We start from the raw sequence: 8,680 nt of genomic DNA, 5'->3' as shown, positions 1-8,680 counted from the left end.
GTCAAAGCATTTCTACTTCTGGGAGGTACCTCCTGTGTTTAAGCAAAGGCGTGCTGCAGGAAAAACAAAGCATATGTTAATATCTCAACAAATTATCCTGATATGCATTGAATTCCTGGAAGCAGTTAGTATAGGTATTCCATGATGTGATGGAAGGATAAAGAATTTTGAGTTACACTTTTATCACTTAACCTAAATCCAGTGAAGGAGTTTTAGGAATAAATATTTGATAATATTGAAAATGAGGATAAGACATCAGACTTAATTTCTATCAGGCTCGTAGAAAGAAGAAAAAGGAATCAGTCCAATACTGAATATTTAAATGATTTTAGGAATTTGTCCTAGTAATTGGAATAAACTTAGAAATCTATAACTAGTTGTCTATGATGATTAAAGATGGAAATGCAAATATATATACAAACAAAAATTTGCAAGAAATCCTAGATTATATATAGAAGAGGGAAAGAAATTCACAACCAAGACTGAAAACTCAGATCTATAAAAGAAAAATATAGTTATATTTGTTAAAAGTTAAAAATAATTATGGTATCTGATATGATAATCAGAGTCAAAAATAAATGATGGATTTGGAAAAAGTATTGGTAATACAGAAGACAAAGGGATTATATGCATAATCATACACAGAACACTTAAAACTTGAAAAAGACAGGCCAGTAGAAAAATGAAAAATTATGTGCTCAAAAAACACAGAAAAGTTGACATGATATATCAATTCACCAGTATTAGGCTGACAAAATTGAACAAACAAACATGGAAATGTAAAGTCCTGCCTTGGGTGACACACACACATAGAAGCATACATTCATCCATTGATGATAGGATCTGTGACATTTTCTTCTGGAAAGAGACATGGCAATGCGTCCTAAAATTAAAATAAAAAATATAGATATCTGCAGACTTAGCGATTCCGTTGATAGAAATGTATTCCATGGAAATAAAAAGTCAACCCCAAAGGGAAATATATACAAGAATATTTATCCCATGTTGTTCATAATAGTTAAATAAACTATGGCAAACTCACAGCATGGAAAGCTATGCATCTATTAAAAGAAATGAAATAGAGCTATATTAATCATCTCGGAAGGATTTCCATGAAATATTGTTGACTAAGCAAACAAAGAAATGTGTGCAATACGATCTAATTCTTATAACAACTCTCCCATTTAAGTGACTGATTGTATGTGTGTGTATGTGATTAGAGAGATACACTGTCAATTTTAACATGGGTTCCCTGGAGGAGTAGTGATGTGGTGGAGGTAAAGGAAAGATGTTGGATGGAAAGCAAGGAAAAAAACATCTAGACTAAAAAGCAGATGTACAATCCTCAAATAAAAATACACACATACACACACACAGAAATTAGGAGGAAAAAAAGGATAAATTTGGGCCTTGTGAATGGCCCATAATCTGTCAAGTTTCAATTTACAGAATAATATATATAGTATGCTATCTTTGTTAAAACAAGTAAATAATCTCATATATATGTATATATGTTTCTATCTATGTGTATATATTCATGCACACACATTGTGTAAGGGAAAAGCACACACTAGACTTAATATTGCACCCTTTCGGAGGTGGGAATGGAGCAAGCACAGGATTACATCTTTATTTCTTCCCTTATGCATTGTTTGACTTTTTATACTCAACTTCAATGAATTTTAAATTTTAGATAGTAATGCCTAACATATGTATGACTTCTAGATCCCATAAATCTGTTGATTCAATCAAGTAATGCACCAACCCTGGCCTGTGGTCAACATTACCAAAGCCAAACTCTGATCTTATCCCGAAGTAAAATTTATTTTCCTTATGCTAAGTGATTGCTAAGATGCCATTTCCCCATTCATCTGCTCACCTACTTCTCATCAGTAGCCTGAGAAGGTATTGTTATCCCCATATGTATATATATGGAAGAAGGAGTCAGAGGGCTCAGTGACTTGACAAATGTCACAGAGGACCTAAATCCAGACCTCAAGTTCTATTTTTTTCCCCCTTCAATTATATCACAAATGCTGCTAAGAAAATGCTTTTCTAGTCCTTCCAAAAATTCAGCACTTGCCCAGGTCCTAGCAATGGATGGATTTCATGCCACATAGTGAAATTCTCCCCCCTGGTTGTCAAGAGATCATTTATTTTTTCCAATCTCTGATGCCTTCTTTTCTTCCCCCTCCTTGGCTAAATTCTATTTGTGAAATCATTTGGATACCTTCCAAATGTATGACATCAAAAGAAGACTCAGCCCTATTAGCTGCCTTCTGTTTCAAGTAAAATAGCGTGGTTCTTAAGAAAGTACACGATCAAGGTTTTCACAGACTGAGTGCTAAAGAAATAAGATGAACAACACTAATAAAAAAGGCCTCATAGCCTCAGGCTACTAGAGTGAAAGAAACAGAAAAATAGCCAAAATAGAAGGTTGGTATGGACAGAATGTGTCCTCCCCAAATTCATAGATTGAAGCCTTAACCACCAGTGTGATGGTATTTGGAGGTGGGGCCTTTGCGAGGTAATTAGAGCTAGAGGAGATCCTGCGAGTGCGGCCCTCGTGAAGGAATAAATGCCCTTCTACAAAGAGGAAGAGACACAAGTGCTCTCTCCTTCCACCATGAGAGAAGCTGTGTGCAAAAGACAGGAAAAGTGCCTTCACCAGATGCTAATCTGCTGGTACCCTGATCTTGGACTTCCCAGCTTCCAGAACTGTGAGAAATAAATGTTTGTTGTTTAAGCCACCCAGTCTGGGGCATGTTGTTAGAGTAACCCAAATAGACGAAGACAAAGGTGTAGCTAGTGAATAGAAATCACTGATACAACCAGTCTTTTCGCATTTGCTATTAGGCAGTGTAGGACTGTTGCACGTACGTGTGTGTGCTTTTATTTCTTAAATCATAAATCATACTTGTGGTAGGCAGGATTCTAAGGTGACCCCCGACTGTGTGTAATCCCATTCCCTTGAATGTAGGCAAAACTTGGGTCTTGCTTTTAGTCAATAGCGTATAGCAAAGGGGATGGGATAGTTAGTCCTGTGATTGTGTTACAGGACCTAAGACTGTTTTAGGAGACCAGAGAGGGATTCTCCTGCTGGCCTAGAGAATGAGTCAGCTGCCATGTTGTAAAAGGGCCACGTGGCAAGGTACTGAGGGTGGCCTCTGGGAGCCGAGAGTGTTCCCACCTGACAGCCAGCGAAGAAACCCAGGGACTCCAGTCCTACAACCCTGAGGGGCTGAATTCTGCGAATGCCGGCTGAGGGACATCTTGATTGCAGCTTTGTGAGACCCCGAGTAGAGGATCCAGCTACACAGTGCCTGGACTTCTGACCCATGCAAACTCTGAGTTAAGAAACATGTTTTATTTTAAGCCACTAAGTGTGTGGTAATCTGTTAGGCACCAATAGAAAATGAATACAGGACATAGCAAGTACCAACCATGATGTCATGGAAACACAGCTCTGGAACGTAGGAGACTTGGCTTCGTTCCTTATGTTCCAGTGAACTTGTTATGGGGGCATAAAGCAGGCTGTGCAACCTTTGGCAGCTTCGGGGACCTGCTCGGTGAAATGAGGGCCTCTTCAAGATCTCTTTAGGGTCTTGTTGCTAACACCTCCAGGCTAGTGTTGACATTAATTACTACAGGATTTTTATTTTTATTTTATTTTTTAAGATTTTATTTATTTGAGAGAGAGAGAATGAGAGAGAAAGAGCACATGAGAGGGGATAGGGTCAGAGGGCGAAGCAGACTCCCCGCCGGGCAGGGAGCCCGATGCGGGACTCGATCCCGGGACTCCAGGATCATGACCTGAGCCGAAGGCAGTCGCTCAACCAACTGAGCCACCCAGGCGCCCCCAGGATTTTTAGCCATATCAAATGTATCATATCAAATGATATCCTATCAAGTGCTTGTTTTCATCATATATTTTAATTTAGCTCACTTATTTATTGTCATTGTCACTCTTCCCCTGCCCCCAAGGCTATTAAATTAGCGTGCTCAGATTTTTTTTTTTTTTTGCTTTTTCAAAATTTAAATTCAATTAGCCAACATATAGTACATCATTAGTTTCAGATGTGGTGTTCAGTAATTCATCAGTTGCGTAGAATACCCAGTGCTCATCACATCATGTGCTCAGATTTTGATTTAAGAACTCAGGAAGAGGTCTAAGGACTAGTTCAGAAAGGCGTTTAAGAAACATGGTATGATGATCAGTATTGCCTTTGAGAAATTTCATTGTAAAATTGAGAAGTAAAACATAGCTAAGGTCAAAAAAAAAAGGAAATGGGGATTTTACTTTCCAAAACATTTTCAGGAATGTGAAGGATCGGTCAGATGTGATTTGTGTCTCTATTTCTGGAGCATTGCATCATGTGGGAAAACAGAGCAAATCCCCAGCATCTCTGGAGAGAATGGTGCACATTCCCCAGGTGGGACTTGCATCAGAAGGCAGCACCTTCCCATCACCAGCAGGATGCTGGTGGTTCAGCAGGTTCGTCTTAATGGTGTGCCTTGCTCATGCATAAAAGAGAGAAGCGAACAACAGTGGAACCACCAACTGTTTTATTGTACTTTGTCACTATCATGAAGCATCGTAGTTCATATTTAGTATAAGTAATGAGGCTTGGAGAGGCAAAGCTGCACAGGGTAAGTGGTATTTTCCCTCCTGATCCCACAAGGCGCTGCGAACAAAGGCGATTTCTGCTATAAATAGGACCTGGGTCAGGAAATGCTTCATGCACGTATTAATAATCGATGTCCTACACAGGCAGCGTAAGGTGAGGGCTGGGGTAATTATCACCGAGTTAGGAAAACGAAGACATGACTTCCTTTGCTCCAGGTGGCAGTCGGTGTGACCAGACGAAGGAATTCTCTATTAATTTAATTTTCCCTCCTTGCGTGGACTCAGCTCTGCCGTTGATACAGGAGTACTGGAGCTTACTCTAGGAAGGCAGCCCTTTGGAGCAGGGGAGTTAGCCATCATTTGCAAACTCACCACCAGGCTGGAAGCAAAGCTAGAAGACACAGCTGCCAAAGCCAATAGCTGCAACCTGTGGCAGGCTCCACAGCCTGGGCTCTGCCATCGCCCTAGGAGAGAGGTCCCTCCCCCTCCGTCCTCCTCGACGGGCGCACGGGCGCAGCGCCGGGGGGCTGCTCTCCCGGCACCTGTCGCACCTCGGCTTTGGCAGAATGAAATGAGGAGATAGCTGGAATCATTATAGTTCCGGTGTTTGAAGGTTGCCCAGATGAAAAACAAACAAACAAATCTGGTGAGTTTCATGTTTCTTTTAAGTGTACAGAAAAGCAGCTGCTAAGTGCTGTAGGAGATCAAAGGAGCCTTTTAAATTCAGGACACCAAAGTGTTCTTCCTGGCTTGATCCTTGGTGGAGATTTGTTAGAAAACTTTAGAAGGGAGTTGCAGAAGAGGATTAGGTCTGTTAAACTTGGCTGAATTGCGAAAAGTTCTTTATAAAGCTCATTAAGTGTCTTTATTGCTGCTCTCTGCGGAGAATGGGACAGTGTGGGGGAGCACCTAGGTTGTTATTTTGGGTGGTGAGTCAAGGGCACAGTTGAAAAACATTTATTTAATAGAGTGATGAGGTAATATGATTGGTTGGCTATTAATTGTCAGTTTCTTAGAAACAAAGGTATATTCTGAAGCCTCCAGTAATTCCAGTACTTGGAATGAAATGAAGTTTAATCTTAGCCCCCAAGTTTGAAGTTGTGTCCTAAAATATAACGATATTATGTAGGTAAAATAACCGGCATATTATTTTCAATGTACATTGCATTATTTTGAATAGCTTAGACTCCAAATGATTGGGGCAAACAAAAATGTATATTTGTTGTTTTCTATCAGTACCTCGGCAGTTATTAATTTTCTTAACAGTAAGAGAATGTGAAATTACTTTGTCATTTTGGATTACAATAGAAAAAGGGAATGATAGTATTTGAATATTCAAAGTTTCTGAACATTAAAAAATCTTATATTTTTTAAAGTTATAGTTTCTATTTTGTCCAGAATTGGTTAAATGCCTGTTTTGTGAATGGTTTTTACTCTAAAGTCACTTTTCTTTAATTTGGTGTGCTTTAAATGACTACTTGATCATGTTACCTTTCCATTTAGCAGCAGAAAATTTAAAAATATGCTATATGGATAGAACTAACATTGCTAATGTGTCCTAGAATACATTTTAGTTATTGTTGATAGTGTTTGTACGTGTGATAGGATCTATTTTGGTTATTCTGAGATTTTTTCCCATTTGTTATCCAAACTAAATGAGTTGCTTTCGGCTAAGTTCTTTTTCCCCCCCCTCTGGCTAAAATAATATATCTTAAAAATTAATTTTCAACTGGAATTGTTTTAATCCACAAATTGAATTGAGAACTCTCTAATACCTAGTTATTTTGGTCAAGTTTGAATCTTATTTTGACAGTTTTAAGGGGCTTGCCGAGGCGGGGGTGGTAGAGAAAGGGAATGTGAAGAGGCTCTTGAATTAAATAATGTATAAAGGTTAAACATCAAACACTCATGACTGTTATCATCATAATTCTAAACCACAGCTGACCATAGATATTGATCTCTTCCTCCAATTAATCCTCACCTCCTCAATGTATTTTTTCTTCTGTTGACCTGATTTTCATTTTTGTAGCCTCTGGGATATAGCTCCATAAAAGGTAGGTTTGAGGTAGGTTTTCATTTTGGATACATGCCAGAATTTGGAATTGGAATTAGAATTACCAGAGGAATTCCAAATGAGGTCCTGGGTGGGGCACATTCTCCAGGTGGTCTTGTCAAGGTACTGAGCTGTAGCGTTGGTTGGTTCTCCAACGAAAGGCAAGTGAATATGTGTGCGTATCTAACTGCCAGAGAAATTCTGGTTTTTAAAGGACGTGTGTAGAATTTCTGGAAATGAAACTTTAAGGACGGTTTAAAGTCGTTCAACAAAAAGCCATTTTTATTTATTTGCTCCCCACATTTGAGGATTCATTCACAACCGTTTTAATTTGGTGATCGGAATATGGTTTGCGTGGTTGGAAAAGAGCTATGCTTGTCTTCTGTCTTCTGTGTGAAATGCGCCCATTTTTTCTTATTTTGGTGCCTAATGGTATAGATCTAGGTTTTATTTAAAAAATAAAGTCACTCAATTTCAAAGATAGAGCTTAGTATTTGTAAATTAATTTTATTAGAAATTTGACTGGAATATGTGTTTCACAAGGTCCATGGGAGTTGAAAAATTCATCAAGGTATTTGCTTCTTAATTTGTAGTAAAATACATGTCCCTTTTGAGAACAAATATTTTATTTTATTTTACTTATTTATTTTTTAAAGATTTTATTTATTCATTTGAGAGAGAGAATGGGAGAGAGAGCACGAGAGGGGGGAGGGTCAGAGGGAGAAGCAGACTCCCTGCTGAGCAGGGAGCCCGATGCGGGGCTCGATCCCAGGACCCCAGGATCATGACCTGAGCCAAAGGCAGTCGCTTAACCAACTGAGCCACCCAGGCGCCCGAGAACAAATATTTTAAACATGGTGCACATTCATTGTAGATAGATCAGAAGATACAGAAAAGTACAAAAATAGTTTTAAAAACCACTCAGTCTCAGAGTGAGAGAACTATTAAATATGGTGTATTTATCAGTATAAAGTATGCATATTTTTAAAAAAGTGGGATCATACTGTATACTAACTATATTCTGCCTTTTCCCATAAAATATTAATTATTTTCAAGCACTCTTGACTATTTTAAGTAGCTATATAATGGGGTTTTTTTGCACAAAATTCAGTTTCTATTATTAAACTTACATAATTTTCTTTTCCTCTTTTGATTTTTTATTCTTTGGATATATCACGAATGAATGTGGAAGAATTACAATCCTAATGGTAGAGCATTTACTATGTACTTCCTAGCTAAATGCTGAATAGCCTCATATTTAAAATTTTAAATTTGTAATGACAAACTCCTTGTTGTTAAACATGGATCATTAAGTATCTACATAATATTCTATTAAATGGATAGATCATAATTCTCTAAAATATTCCCTTGCTGACATTTAAAATTTCATCTTAGAGTAAGAGGCTATAATAAGATTTGCTTGGTACAATTCATTTTATATATTGAAAGCACAGGCTCTTCCTTATTCCCCAAATATGGATGTTTTCACTTCTTCACAAGGGAATACTTCATGATGGGCATGGATAAAGGAAGTTCTTTATCTCTACACCTTCATTTTAATTTTAAGCATTGCAAACTCCAGTTATTATAACTAATATTGGCTGAGTGGGTTCTATAAAGATTCATTTAAAAAAGACTTAATAGGCCATTAATACATCAAGTGAACACCTTGTAAAGAGTCTCCCTTACAAATCATTTAGAACACTCTTCTCTCTGATGGGTACCATTACACTTGTATATTTGCAAGCAAATAGAATATTGCCTTTATTAAAATTCTCAAGGTACTTTTGATACAACTACCTCTAATATAACAATAGTGGTGTCAACCTGTGGTTTTAGATGGGGTATAAAATCGGTATGGCGGGTGCCTGGGTGGCTCAGTTGGTTAAGCGACTGCCTTCGGCTCAGGTCATGATCCTGGAGTCCCGGGATCGAGTCCCGCATCAGGCTCCCTGCTCTGCAGGGAGTCTGCTTCTCCCTCTGACCCTCCCCCCTCTCAT

The 8,680-nt window shown here is 38.4% G+C and overlaps 1 long non-coding RNA gene across 1 annotated transcript in view; it reads left to right on the top strand.

The window, feature by feature from the left end:
- Positions 1–8,680, top strand: part of LOC145716988 (uncharacterized) — a 156,530-nt gene that overhangs the window by 656 nt on the left and 147,194 nt on the right. The window lies entirely within an intron of this gene.

Source organism: Leptonychotes weddellii, chromosome 14 (genome assembly GCF_054177405.1).
Source record: "Leptonychotes weddellii isolate Sample4059 chromosome 14, ASM5417740v2, whole genome shotgun sequence".
NCBI lineage: Eukaryota > Metazoa > Chordata > Mammalia > Carnivora > Phocidae > Leptonychotes > Leptonychotes weddellii.
This window is presented reverse-complemented; position numbering and strand designations above follow the sequence as displayed.